Source organism: Dipodomys ordii, unplaced genomic scaffold (genome assembly GCF_000151885.1).
Source record: "Dipodomys ordii isolate 6190 unplaced genomic scaffold, Dord_2.0 Scaffold83, whole genome shotgun sequence".
NCBI classification, from domain to species: Eukaryota; Metazoa; Chordata; class Mammalia; order Rodentia; family Heteromyidae; genus Dipodomys; species Dipodomys ordii.
The window spans coordinates 4,679,160-4,694,514 of record NW_012267299.1 but is presented as its reverse complement, the minus strand read 5'-3'; positions in this window follow the sequence as shown (position 1 = coordinate 4,694,514).

Genomic DNA, 15,355 nt, shown 5'->3' with positions numbered 1-15,355 from the left:
GGGCAAGCTAGTCACTCTGGGTAACGTGTTTCCATTGGCAAAATGGTAGTAAATGCCCTGAGAGTTACTATGAAAGTAAACTGAACATGCAAATATATGTGTGTGTGTGTAAGTAGATATATAAAGACATATATATGTATATATAGACATATGTTTGTATATGCATGTATATTTATGTATATATATGTTTATATAAATGTCTATGTTTATATATACATATACATATATATACATATACAGAGATAGATATCTATGTGTATATTTCTTACTGTAATTAAAAGTACAACCTTATGTATACATAGATCATATATATACATATTTAGAGTAGTATCTTGATAAATATTAATTCCTAATAAATTTAGGTTATCAATATGATTGTTGTCTGATAATTATCAGTATTACTATTTTTAAATGAGTTGGTTGTTCCTCATTTTAATATGAAATTATCAAGTTTAATATAGTTCAACATAAATATTAGCTTCCATTATTAATACATATGAAATATAAATATTAATACCAATTTCACCAACTATATTAAAAATACCAGTCCTCCAAAACTTTCGAGCTACTTTTTGCAATTTGGGCTCTACATCTGACTTTATCAGAAGAAATCTTTTCTCTTTAAATTGTTGGGGGAAATTAGGCATTTCCCCTAAGCCAAATATCATGTCAAAGATTTGAGATATGTGCTTGAGCAAGATCTGCTCGTTGTTTCTCTGATATACCTCACACCCAGAATGCTTGCTCCCACTCATCCATTGGGTTTGACTTAGCAATATCAGAAGGGAATTTCGGAAGTGGCTGAGTGCTACACACAATTCCCAGGTAGGCCATAGCTAATCACATGTTTTCCTCCTGGTTTAGGGAGATTTGAAAACAAAACAGCAATCCCAGCTACTACTCATCTCAAACAGCAGAGTTAGAAACTTCCTCATATTTTACACTGCTAGGGCAACTATTTAGTGTCAATTTTAAAAAAATGAAAATGAGGGGAAAAAAGGATTTCTTTATATGATAGAGCATCAACAAAGAGTCTCTCTAGATTGTAAAACTTGGAAATATTTTCGCATTTTTCCATTAAATGAAATGGAAGTTTTCATCATTTTTGCTAAATGAAATAGAGGCACTGGGACAAGTATGGTCAAAAGTTCAAATCAGCAGTGGAAGAAATCTGTTGGTCCAAGCTGTTTCTATAAGTAAGTAGAAAAAAAAGCAGACGCCAGGAAGTCAGATTAAGGTATATAAGGATAGATGGAGTGGACAGGACTAGAAGACAAGAAAGGTGGTTGCACTGCTCAAATAATATATTATCTACCTCTTCTTTATGCACCATAACACCTCTATGAAGGTGATTATGATGGTCTTGGAGCAGTGGGTCCATCAGAACCTCTCTTGACTCTGCAAGTGTGTTGTATGCCAGCTGGCAACAAGAAAAATGTCCCTTGAATTGCTGCCCTGATTAGTTCATAGTAATGTACCTAACTTATTTGAACAAATAATATTAGTAGCAAACATTTATGCTACACATATAACTTTATGGGCACTGTTCAAAAATTACACAGAATATCTAAGCATACTTAAATTTAACAAAGGCCCTCGGGAGAGAATTGAGCTAAGGCTTGATTTAATCAGCTCTGCTGAAGTCACAGGGATGTGGAGTTTGGACCAACACTCTCCATCTCCAGGATCTGTGCATGTGACTATTGCACAATCCAGACTCTCTGCAGCACTGCCTCAGGCCACATTAGCCATAAGCAGATATATTCCACCTCACTTGCCATGTGTGTACAAGTTGCTTCGGTGAAGGATCCAGAGATGAGAGATGAGAAAAGAGCCATTTTCTCAGATATCCACAAAAATAACTCGGCCTCAGCCTCTACAATCAGAAAGAAGGGCAAGGAAACAAAATGAGGAAAGCAGTTTCCATTACCTATCAAAACCTGACACTTTAGGGTATGAGGATGGATTAAGCAATTAACACTAACTCTTCTAGATTGATGAATATCTTATTCCCATGCCTCATAATCTTTACCGATTTTAATTTTGTTGGGACATATATTCAAGGCCCATAAACCATGATTGGCTTCATTTGCCAGAGAGCTTAACTGCATTACAAGGAGGCCACATACAGCATCAGAGCAGGTAGGCAGCTAATGACTCTTGTAAGTTACTAAGGAGAACATAGAGTTCAGGAGCAAAAACAGGACATGAAACTGTAAAACAACGCATTTGCTTGGATATCTGCAACTTTGCCAGTCACAGGGATAGGAAAAAATTATAATTACTTCGTTAAAACCTTTAAAGTACTCAAGAGCTCATTGTCTTACATGTTTTTACATTTTTTATGTCAACAACAAAGAAGATAGGGCTTCATTCCTTTAATGCAAATTCAAAAATGGGCAACACTAAGCTTTTAGAAGGTAGAACAATAATTATTCACTGAATCACTAAGCAACTTCTGTGGTGCTACGTTATGTTCAAAATTTCAATCTGGCACTTGGTTCCATGAAACAAAATGGAGTATTCTCCTTCACAAAATGACTATTATTTTTGTTCCCTCTTTAAAAAGCAAAATAATATTCATCATCACTTTACTCTAAATAGCCATTGCAATTAAAATAGACTTGTAAGTCAACAAATCTATTCATAAATTAATATAATAAAAAAGCATAAAAATTCCTACTTTTGAAAAAGTGTGCAATGAAGGAAGTATTCCCTATTAAATATTAATTAAATTGCAACTATAGGTAATACTGTACAGTACTAATTTAGAAATAGACTAGAATAATCAAGTAGAAAGGCCTGACATAGGTAGATAAAGTATTCACGAATCCTTGGACCATTAAGTGAATGTTAAATATGACATTCTCAATTGGTTAGAAGGATCTTACTTACAGAGATGATTACTTGCTTTATTGATACTTTTAAAAGGACACAATATAGTAAGGATAGCAACTTGATACCTGATGCTTATGTAGAAAATATTATCCTTTCACTCATTCATCACTGGCATTTTTAAGTAAATGAGAATTTTTCATGTACAGTTTTTTTTTGTGGGTCATGGGGCCTGAACTTTGGGCCTGGGTGCTGTCCCTCAGCTCTTCAGCTCAAGGCTAGCGCTCTGCCACTTCAGCCACGGCAGCCTCACCTCCAGCTTTTTCTGTTTATGTGATGCTGAGGAATTGAACCCAGGGCCTCAGGCATGCAAAGCAAGTGCTCTTACCACTGAGCCACCTTCCCAGTCTGTCATGTACAATTTTTGAAAGTCACTTTTTAGTTTGAATCTTCTGATCACTTTCCTTAAATGCTAGTTTTTGTTTTCATTTCTATACCCAACTTTGTCCTGAAAGATTGAGTCAAAGTTTTTTTTTAAGCTGCATTTTTTCTTTTTCCTTCCTTTCTTTTTCTTTCTTCTCATTTCCTTTTCTCTTCTGCCATAAATTGATTGTGGAATTATTAGACATTATTTTGGAAAGCTGTTTATTCTCTTTGCTTGCTTCAAATAACAGGGTCTTGGCTAGCTAGGTCCTTGCTTCACCTTGAAGTCTTCCTGTTTCCGCTCCCAAGTTCTTAAGGTGGTAGATCTCCATGGCCCTTGAATACCTTGGAGCTCAGTTTGTTAGTGATTCCAAAATCCATCCAAAGAAAAGGCAGTTTCACAAGGACAGTTGAGGGGTTTTGTTGCTGTTTTTCTCGGTTTGGACATAGGAAAAATACAAGTTCTATTCGAATTTTTCAGTTTAATTTGTCATTAGATACGTTAAATCCATGGGTGCTACAGCATATGCTGATTTAAAGAAACAAGAAATGATACTACAAAACTGTCTCTCTTTTCTCTCTTGTCATTTGTTCACACACACACACACACACACACACACACACACACAATACACATACATACACCATATACACCGAGGAAAAAATGAGTATACTGATTTTGCTGTGAGTGATCTGTATAAAATAAAATTATAAGCATATTTTAGAAATCTTACAGTCATGAGAGGAACATGATGCAGCATTGTAAGGTAAATGTAAACATTTGTGAATTTTCTTTTTTAAATAATGATTGTCCTTAAATTTAACTTACAGGTTATTGTTTGGCTGAATTCAGACTATTCGCCAGTTCAGTAAAAAGAGAATAAAGAGTCTTTTATTTTGTGTGCATGAAATTGTCTGACACCACAAATGTTCTTTCAAATGACAACTGCCTTAAGTTGTATTAAGGATAAGGATAAAAGTGTTTGTAGTACAAAGGATTTTTTCTGTAACGATAGAGCTGTCACACATATTATGAAATATTCAATTCTTTCTCTATGCTATTTTTTTCAGTGAGAATACACATCTGAAGATTTATTAGCTCTTGAAGTAGTTTAAACAATGGGCTACTTTATGATAGGGAGTTTGAAGATTGATAGTTCTTGACTTTACAAGGAAATCTGGCCAGTAATTGTATTAACAAACTAATTATTTTTTAATTTGGATATTTACATTATTAATGACAATCTTGAAGAGCACTTCATTAATGATCGCCCTGAAAGCATTTTATAATATTTCCTGATACATAATTTCATTCAGTTCACAATAGTACAATTTCTTATAGAAAGTCATAGCAAACCCTTAGTTAAAATAATGAGGAGGAAAAGGACTAAATTAATGACAGAAGAAAGGGGAGAATATTATAACAGATGCCACTGTAATCATTTTGAAAAATTACAAGCAACGAGAATGAAGATTAAAAACTATTAGGATGGTGCAGTTAATTTGCATTCGTTTTGATAAGTTGGATTATGACATCAGAAGTTTTATGTATATGCTCAGTTTGATGTTCCAGACTTTCCATAATCTGTTGTTCTTTAATGTCTAAAAAATCTGTAGTAATAAATTATTTTTGAATGTTTGATTTTGGTAACTTGTAATTTCTCTTATCTTCATTAATCTAGCAATAAATATAGTGATCTCACAAATCTTTGATTTTATTTTTCTCTATTCTCATTTTTGTTGTTAATTTCTATACTTACTGTTGCTACTCATTTATTACTTATTTTGGTATAGCCCCTTTGGTCATTAGTTCTGAATCCTCTGCTTCAGCATTTAGAAATGCTTGTTAAATTACTGCTTTAATTACATTTCTCATTTATCTATAGTTCATGATTACTTGCTAATGCATTGCTTGATTTTAGTATAATTATTAGTGATTTTTATTATTGACTTATTCTTTGTGATTTTTTAAATTTAATTCCAGTGTGGGCAGGAGAAATATAATCTTTATGATTCTGATCTATTTAACTCTTAGTTCTTGTCTTATGCTACAACACATAGCTATCTATCATCAAATTTTATTTGCTCATTTTATTATTTGCAACTTTATAGTTAATTGAGTCATACTTTTACTTATATCTGATACCATCCCCATATGTAGCTACAGAACAAAATGTTATCTGTTACATTGTAAGTATAAAGTATGGCCCACATGACTTAAGGCAGTCTGGTGCAACCTGAGACAAGAATATAGTGCCATCATACTTTATTTAGTTCTTGTTCCAGCCTCTATCACGTCTATGTCTAGGTGCCAAACTGCAAAGTTTGTTCAGTTGATATCAACAGAAGGAAATTAGAAATTTTGTCATATAAAAATTATCTTTAGCGATCAAATGGACTTCTGACCAAGACAAAGTGTTTTACAAACCCAACTTGACCTATTCTTGATTCAGAAATGTCAACATCATTGATATAAGCCCTTTAACATTACTAAGAACACGTGCATTTAGAAATCCCAGATGTTGCTCTCAGCTTGGCCTCAAGCAGCTAGAAGGAAAGAGGTGTATACCGTTACTGAATAATGTAGAGAACCTGAAACTTCACAGATAGAAATGATTTTGAGATGCTTATAATTTGAATACAAGAATTTACAATAGATACTCAGCTCATGATTTGTAATCTAGTTGATAAGATCCTATAACCAGATTGATGTCTAAATAAATGAGCGTTTTACTAAAGAGCTGTTCAATCAGTCTTTTTCCCCTAAGGCTTAATTTAACAAGAAGACTAGCCATATAAGAAAATCAAACAATAATCCAGGAAATGCAGTGATAAATATGGACCAGACCAACAACAATCGGAGACAATATTACTTAATGACACTGTTAGTATACATTCTTCTAATATCCTGAACAAAGTTTACAATTCTGTAAATATGTATTTCCTTAATGCTAACAGGAGCAAGGCATAAATTTATTATATTCCTTTTACTGTGACCCAGGACTAGATAAGTGTCTGACACGCATTAGGTATTAAAGTATTTGTTGAAGAAATGCACACCAGCCACTCCTTTAGCTGGTAGCTAGCGAAACTGTAGAATAACTTTCCAAAGGAAATCCCAGTGTTCTCTCAAAAGACAGGCCGTATTGTTATCTGTCCAAAAAGAGTAAATCCTGACCAAAGCACAAAACACATGCAAAATGCTTATTGTTATAGGGATATTGTAAGATGTCAACAATGCACTGAAGGAATTCAAGGAAGATAGCTATCAGGAGGAATATTTCATAAATTTAATTTTTAAAAGATTAATTTCTGGTGTTGGAGATCTAAAAGTAAGTGAATGATCACCAGGATAGGGATTTTAGTTGTAGGTCAAGTAAGAAAATAATATCAGATCTGCGGCAGTAATAATGAATACTGACAGCATGGCTGATGACATGGCTCAGGTAGTAGAAAGCCAGTTCAATAAATCCAAGATCCTGAGTTAATTCCTCACTACCACTATAAAGAAGAACAGGAAAGAAAGAGAAGATCGTAAGACATAAATAGAAGACTTTAGGTAAGGGTCATCACTTTTGTCCCACTTTTCATTTTAACAATGGAAATGTAATAAAAAATAACATACATAAGGATAACCTTCTGTAATTATAAATAGATTTCCCCTATTTCCTAACAGTTAATATTATCAGACTATTGAAAAGAGTCATAGCAAATACTGACAGAGTTTAAGGAAACATACTCCACCATTTGATTGTTCTAATGGAGAGTTAAGGAGAAAATCCATCATTATGGTAATAAAGATAATTTGGGTACACAGAGCCTATAGGTGTAGGTTCATAAAGCTATAAAAATGATTAAGGGTCTTATACAAATAATAAAGTAATGATGAATTTCTAATTTTTGAAATGCCTTCTATTATTGTGTATGTTTAAATCACTTTAATATGTTTCTAATACAAAATGTTTTATATATTTAAGACAGAAAGCTTGACAAATTTAAAATAACTATACACCTATGAATCTATCATATAATTCATGTCATACCCATTCAATTATCTCTAAATGCCCTTTTATATCTACTAAAATGACAAATGATCATTGTACAAAGTTTAGAAAACACGAACAGATATAAGATTATAAATAAATAACCTGTAATTCCATGATTTGGAGACAATGGTTAACATTCAAATATTTCTATTCAGATGCTTGGTATATATAATACACAATTTTACACTCCCATGATATGAACATATGTTTATAATACTAGATTGTGTTAGCATGATCTGTTTGCCCCAACAATTTCCAACTATGTAAATGGTCTATAATGGTATAACAAGACCATTCATTTGAAGCATAAATGACTCTACATCATTTCCATGTCTTTATAATTCTTTAAAAAGTCTGAAAGACTTTTGTTTAAAGGTGGTTAAAGATCAGAATTAAAGAAAGATTAAAGCATTAATTTCTGCTCATCTTCCACAGAGCTGCTGAAGCGTCCATAGATCCACAAAGGAGCAGGCAACAATGCTTGATAAGAAATGTACTCATTATCTTGCCCATGTAATTGTAACTCCTCAGTACGATATTTTCACAATAAAAAAAGAAATAGACAATAGAACTTGAATGAAATCTGCAGCTTTTTGAGCTGTCAGTTGACTGGTGTTAAGTATTTTCTTTTCTTATACATGTTTTCTTATACGTGTTAAAATACTTTACAGAGGGGTTACAGTTTTACAGTTACATGAGCAAGGAAATGAGTACATTTCCTATCAAGCATTGTTACCTCATCCTTTATTTTTCCCTACCATCCCTTCCCTCCCACCTCCATAACTACACCCCCACGTCCCCTTAAATTGTAAAGTTCGTTTTTCAACATAGTGTCTTGTACATCTACCTCATTGTTGCAATGGGTCAACCTGTATCCTATTTAAGCATTTTGTTTTTTCCCTTCCCCTCCCCAAATTAGAAAAATGTATATACAAGATGCAGGGCACAGAGGTCAAATACAGTGAAAACAGGGGTTATATCATGGGAAAAGAACATACAAAAGAAACAAAGAAATCATAGTATATTTTAGATATGTTAAGAACAATGGCAAGCAAGAAAAAACAAGTTGTGTCCCTATCTTGGAGTTCATTTCACTTAGCATCATCTTATATGGTCATATATACATAGCTTTTGACATTTTCTGCTTGTCCTAGACATATACTAGTTATTGCAAATAAGAAAAACCATGGGAGCCATGTTTTGGGAGCTTGTCTTACTTCACTTAATATGATTTTTTCCAAGTCTTTCCATTTCCTAACAAATGGAGCAATGTCATTGTATCTGATGGAGGCATAGAATTCCATTGTGTATGTTTATATATATATATATGTATATATATATATCTCACATTTTCTTGATCCATTCATCTACTGAGAGGCATCGGTGTTGGTTCCATATCTTAGTTATGGTAAATAATGCTGCAATAAATATAGTGTGCTGGTAGCTTTAGTATGGCCTTCTTTGTGATCATTTGGGTAAATGCCACAAAGTGGGATTGCTGGGTCATAGGGGAGCTCTATGTGAAGTCTTTTCAGGAACCTCCATCCTGCTTTCCAAAGTGATTGAACAAGTTTACATTCCCACCAACAATGAAGTAAGGTTCCTTTCTGTCCACATCTCCTCCAGCATCTGTTGTTGTTAGAATTCTTGATTTTTGCCATTCTAAGTGGGGTGAGGTGGAATCTCAATGTTGTTTTGATTTGCATTTCTTTTATGGCTAGAGAGGTTGAGCATTTCTTCATGTGTCTATAGGCCATCCTTCTTTCCTCTTCAGAGAAGTTTCTCTTTAAGTCTTTAGCCCACTTATTTATTGGGTAGTTGTTTCTTTGAGGATTTGTTGTTGGGGGATTTAAATTTTTGAGTTCCAAGTATATTTTAGATATGACACCCTTGTCTGTTGTATGGCTAGTGAAGATCTTCTCCCAGTCTGTGGGCTTTCTATTGATCTTGCTAGCTATGTCCTTTGCCATGCAGAAGCTCTGCAGTTCATGCAATCCCATTTATCCAACCTTTCTTTGATTTGTTGTATTTCTGGGTCTCTATTGAGAAAATTTTGGCCTGTGCCAAGGAGACCTAGGGTTTCTCCTATTCCATCCTGTAACGTTTTCAGGGTGTCTGCTTTGACATCGAGATCTTTGATCCATTTGGAGTTGATTCTGGTGGAGGGTGGTATATAATGATCTAACTTTAGTTTTCTACATGTATTTAACCAGTTTTTCCAGTACCATTTACTAAAGAGGCTGACTTTCTTTCATTCTATTTTTTTAGCTCCCTTATCAAAGATTAGCTGGCTATAGTTCTGTGGGTTCATTTCTGGGTTTTCAATTCTATTTCATTTGTCCTGATGTCTCTTTTTGTGCCAGTACCAAGCTGTTTTGATTACTATGGCTTTGTAGTAGAGTTTGAAATTTGGTATTGATATTCCTCCGGCACTGTTCTTTCTGTTAAAAAAACATTTTTGCTATTCAGAGTCTTTTATTGTTCCATATGAATTTTTGGATTGCTTCTTCTATTTCATTGAAGACTGAGGTTGGAATATTGATAGGTATTGCATGGAATTTATAGATAGACTTGGGAAGGATTGCCATTTTCGCGATGTTATTGTCAGGTATTTTCCTACTCAGACAAATACAAGAAATGAAAAAGTAACCCTTAGGGCTGGGAAGGTGGCTCAGTGGTAGAGTGCTTGCCATGCATGCATGAGGCCCTGGGATTGATTCCTTAGCACCACATAAGTAGAAAAAGCTAGAAGTGGCACGGTGGCTCAAGTGATAGAGTGCTTGCTTTGAGCTAAAGAGCAAATACCTCAGGAACCAAATGGGTAAATGGCTCAAAGAAGTTTAAGAGTGTATCCAATTAATACATAAATGCAACTAATATTCAATTTTATTTACCCTAAATATATATAAATAAAACATAATCGATTTTTTATCACATAAACTTTAAGATAGTATAGTAAAACTATCTTGTAATGGAAAAGATACTGTAATTTACTATATAAGCCACTGTATAAACTAGACTTCAAAGAAAAGTTTCAAGTACAACTTATTAGATAGCCTCATCCAAAGGCTTCTTAGAAAGTTTCAGGTATGTTATAGGTATCAAACATGTTCCAGGATATCCAGGAGATTATATTAGAAATTTATGAAAACTTTTAGTAGAAATATATATATAGAAAGAAATATATATACATTATATTTCTATATAATTGAACATGAAAGGATTGGCAAAGAAAAAATAAGGTTAGAAACATAAAAAATAGCTAGCAAGTTCAATAGAAAGCCCACGGATTGGGAGAAAATATTCACTAGCCATACAACTAACAAGGGCTTTATATCTAAAATATATTTAGAACTCAAAAAATTAAATCCCCCAACAACAAATCCTCAAAGAAACAACTGCCCAATAAATAAGTGGGCTAAAATTGTTTCTAACATATTTATAAGATTATTTCTTTGTTGCTTTGTATGTCCCTCCCCCATGGTATAACCCCTGCTTTCACTGTATTTGATGTTGGTATACTTTGTGGAGGGGAAGGGAAAAAACAAATTGTTTAAATAGGGATACAGGTGGACCCATTGCAACAATGAGATGTACAAGATGTTATGTCAAAAAACGAACTTTATAACTTTGGCGGCAGGGGTGGGGGATAGGAGTTGGGAGGGCAGGGGTGGTAAAGGGAAAAACAAAGGAGGAGGCAACAATGCTGGATAAGAAATATATTCATTACCTTGCCCATATAATTGAAACCCCTCTGTACAGTATTTTCACAATAAAAAAAAAGAAAAGAAATAATAAGTGGGTTAAAGACTTAAAGAGAGATTTCTCTGAAGAGGAAATAAGAATGACCAATACATACATGAAGAAATGCTCAACTTCTCTGGCTATAAAAGAAATGCAAATCAAACCAACATTGAGATTCCACCTCATCCCAGTTAGAATGGCTATACTGAAGAAATCTAATAATAGTAGATGCTGGAGGGGATGTGGCCAGAAGGGAACCCTACTGCATTGTTAGTGGGAGTGTAAATTTGTTCAATCAATTTGGAAAGCAGTATGAAGGTTCTTCAAAAGACTCCACATAGAGCTCCCCTATGACCCAGCAATCCCACTTTGTGGCATTTACCCAAATGATCACAAACAAGACCATACTAAAGCTACCAGGACAATTATGTTTATTGCAGCATTATTCACTATAGCTAAGATATGGAACCAACCCGGATGCCCCTCAGTAGATGAATGGCTCAAGAAAATGTGGTACATACCTCTATCTCTATATCTATCTATCTATCTATCTATCTATCTATCTATCTATCTATCTATCTATCTATCTATATGTGTGTACATACATACATAAAGGGAATTCTATGCCTGCATCATAAAGAATAATGTTGCCCCATTTGTTAGGAAATGGAAAGAATTGGAAAAAAATTATATAAAGTGAAGTAAGCCAGGTCCAAAGAAACATAGGTCCTGTGGTTTCTCTTATTTGCTATAATTAATATATGTCTAGGACAAGCAGTAAAGGTCAAAAGCTAGATACATATGACCATATAAGATGATGCTAAGTGAATTGAAGCTCAAGATAGGGACACAAGAGGTTTTATCTTTCTTGCTGTTTGTTTTAATGTACTTATAATAAACTATGTGATTTTTTTTGTTTCTTCCCTGATGGTATAACCCCTATTATCACTGCATTTGATTCTGATGCCCTGCATCTTGTATATATATTTTTCTAATTTGGGGAGGGGAAGGGAAATAACAAAATGCTGAAAGAAGGATACAGGTTGACCCATTGCAACAATGAGATGTACAAGACACTGTGTTGTAAACAGACTTTACAACTTGAGGGGGTGGGGAGGGAAGTTAGAGGAAAAACAAAGGAGGGTTAACAATGCTCAATAGGAAATGTACTCATTACCTTACTCATGTAACTGTAACCTCTCTGTATAGTATCTTTACAATGAAAAGTATATATTAAAAATATTTAAAAAATGCTATGCAAATGCATGAAGTTAGTCAAATATTGGAACACTTCTCAACCCCAGGTATCTCCTTTTGTTTGCTTTTCTTCTGAAAAGTAAATTCAACTTCTTTTGGGCGGAACCTGACCTCAGGTCAGAGAACTTGAAATTCAATGCCTTTGACAAAATTCCAGTGATGAAATTGTTCTTCACAATTACTGGCCACTACTTCATATTCTAGCTAAAGAATATGACTATTCTTAGCCAGGCACCATTAGCTCATGGCTATAATCATAGCTACATGGGAGACTGAGTTGGGAGAATTGTATTTGTAGGCCATTCTAGAAAGAAAAGCTTGTGAAACCCCCTATCAATGGAAGAATCTGGGAGCAGTGGTACACTTCTGTCAACCCTGGTATGGTGAGAAGCTTAAATAGGCATGTCACAGTCCAAATGGGAACTTGGGCAAGATTTGAGAACAAACCTCAAAAAGAGACAGCACAAAAATGGGTTGGAGTTGTAGCTAACTGGTAGAATCTGCCTGGCAAGCACACACACTGAGTTCAAATTCTAGTACTCTCAATAAAAATAAAATTAAAAAATGAATATAAACAGTCTTGATTTCTCTGTGCCTTGTGAATATGTTTGTTATTTGAATTTTTCTAAGAGGAGGAGTTCATATACTTGTTTTTAATGCTCCTGAATTCCCATTTGTGGTTTAGAACCTTGTTATGTTTTCTTAACTACCAGAAACCCTGCTTCTGTATTCTAAGTTTATTCTAGTTTAGGAAACTAATTTTTCTCACCTTAGGCAACTGGAATGATATGCCTGGTACAATTTGATCTAGAAATTATTGATCTTAGGAGACTGAATCACACCCTATAATTAATTAAGTATGGCTCTAGTATAAGATATAATAATTTTTTCCTCTTGAGTAAAAATATTAATGCAAAGCTTCTGCAAGCTGTTTAGCTCTAATTTTTCTTAGCATAACTTTGTCCCCATGGTACTCTACAAATTGGCCCTATGTTAGATCTGGTTATAATCTAACTTTGCCATATAAGTTTTAACTTGCTTTTGTAGTTGCATTTAAGATGGTAAGCACTTTAGATAACTTCCATTTGTCCTCATTGTGACTTCAAAATTTATGAGCCTTACTGGGAATTTCTTAGCTTTTTCCTAACTCAACTGTAGATTCTTTACTTAGAAGGCAGAATGAGAGCTCTTGATAGGCTGTAAAATAACTTCACTTAAATTCCACATTAGTGAAAGTTCAAATCTTTTGGGAGAAACTTACTTTGCTAACTTATGACTCAGGATCTTTAAAATAAAAATCATATTTCAGGTATGTCATCTAGTGCATGGTATGATGACATATTCTAATAGCAAAACAAAAATGTTAAGCAAATATTCATGGAAAAGTGGAGTTGAAAAATAATTCCCATTATATTCAGAGGTATAGAGAAAATGAGCAATAAGTTGCTGTTCAATTCTGAGCTCCTAACTCACAATCTGCTTTGTGGGAAATAGACAGGGAATATAATTCAAGAGACTAAGAAAATTCTCCTAAACTAACCCCCAAAATATTCTCTCCCTTTTTTCCAAATTGTTTGTTCTCTCTCTTAGATATTCTATGAAATAACACTTGACTCCACGTGAGGCTGGTGTGAGAGTAGACAGTTTGGTGGAAATAAAGATGTTGTTGAGTACCAATGTGACTTCCTGCTCTAATAGGCATTGATTTCTGTGCAGGATATATGGTCAGCTGAACTCAAAATCCCTCTCTGGCTGGTTTAGATTAACTCCCCCTCCATACCAGCTGCCATGTAAACTCGTGTACTTAGTGTACTCAATGTCAAAAGCATATGTTCAGTAATAGTAAGAATCACCTCTGCTGTCTTTAGATGATTCTAAGGGACCAGTGAGCAGTTAAGAAGATGGGAAGTCTGATCCTGTCATGATACCCTTGAATTTCTCCTTGAGAATACGCTGTATATACAACAGTGGTAGAAACTCTAAAATGAGACATATTCAGCTTACAAAGGCTGTGCTCTGAATGAGAACCTAAGATGACAAAGCATAGCAAGGAAGTGATTTTTTTAAATTGCTACCTTAAAAAAACCATATATATTAAAACTGTCTCAGGTTCTCATTAGACAATACCTCTGGGTATTATAAAGTAGAGAGAGAAATCTGATCATGAAATCACAAATCAATTCTACCCAGCTACCTTTTTCATTTTTACATGATACCTAGCCCTCTCATGTAGAGACGGTAGGGAAATGAAACAAGTTTTCTTCTGTAGGTTTTTTCTTCTTCTAGTTTCAATTAAAGTATGATAGCAAAGCTTTAAGAGCAAATGCACCAGATCCATTTGTGCTTTATCTGCCTTGAGATGGAATGTAGGAAACATTCTTTAGTGAGTTCAAAGGTTACATTCACCTTTTTTAGTCTGGAGAAAAAGGAAGAAAATCACTGTGAAAACACATCACTGAATAAGACCTGCATCCTGATCTTATTTTCTTTAACTCCAACGAAGTCTTAAGACAACATTTATTTTGAGTATGCTTCTTCTTAATATAAGATAATTCTGTACATGATTAAAAATTAAATATGGAAAGAATATAAAGTATTCTTTAAGAATATGTATTGTATTGTAATAGCCCCACAAAAAATAAAATACCTAGGAATTAACTAAAGAAGTGAAGGACCTCTATGATGAAAACTTTAAAATCTTGAAAAAGGAAATCAACACAGACTAAAAAAATGGCAAAGCCTCCCATGCTCCTGGATTGGAAAGATTAACATCATGAAGATGGCAATACTTCCCAAGGCTATCTACAAATTCAACGCAATACCTATCAAAATTCCAACCTCATTCTTCAAAGAAATAGAAGAGGCAATCCAAAAATTCATATGGAACAATAAAAGACACTGAATAGCAAAAACTCTCCTCAATGGAAAGAACACTGCTGGAGGAATATCAATACCAAATTTCAAACTCTATTATAAAGCCATAGTAATCAAAACAGCTTGGTATTGGCATAAGAACAGACCTCAGGACCAATGGAATAGAATTGAAAACC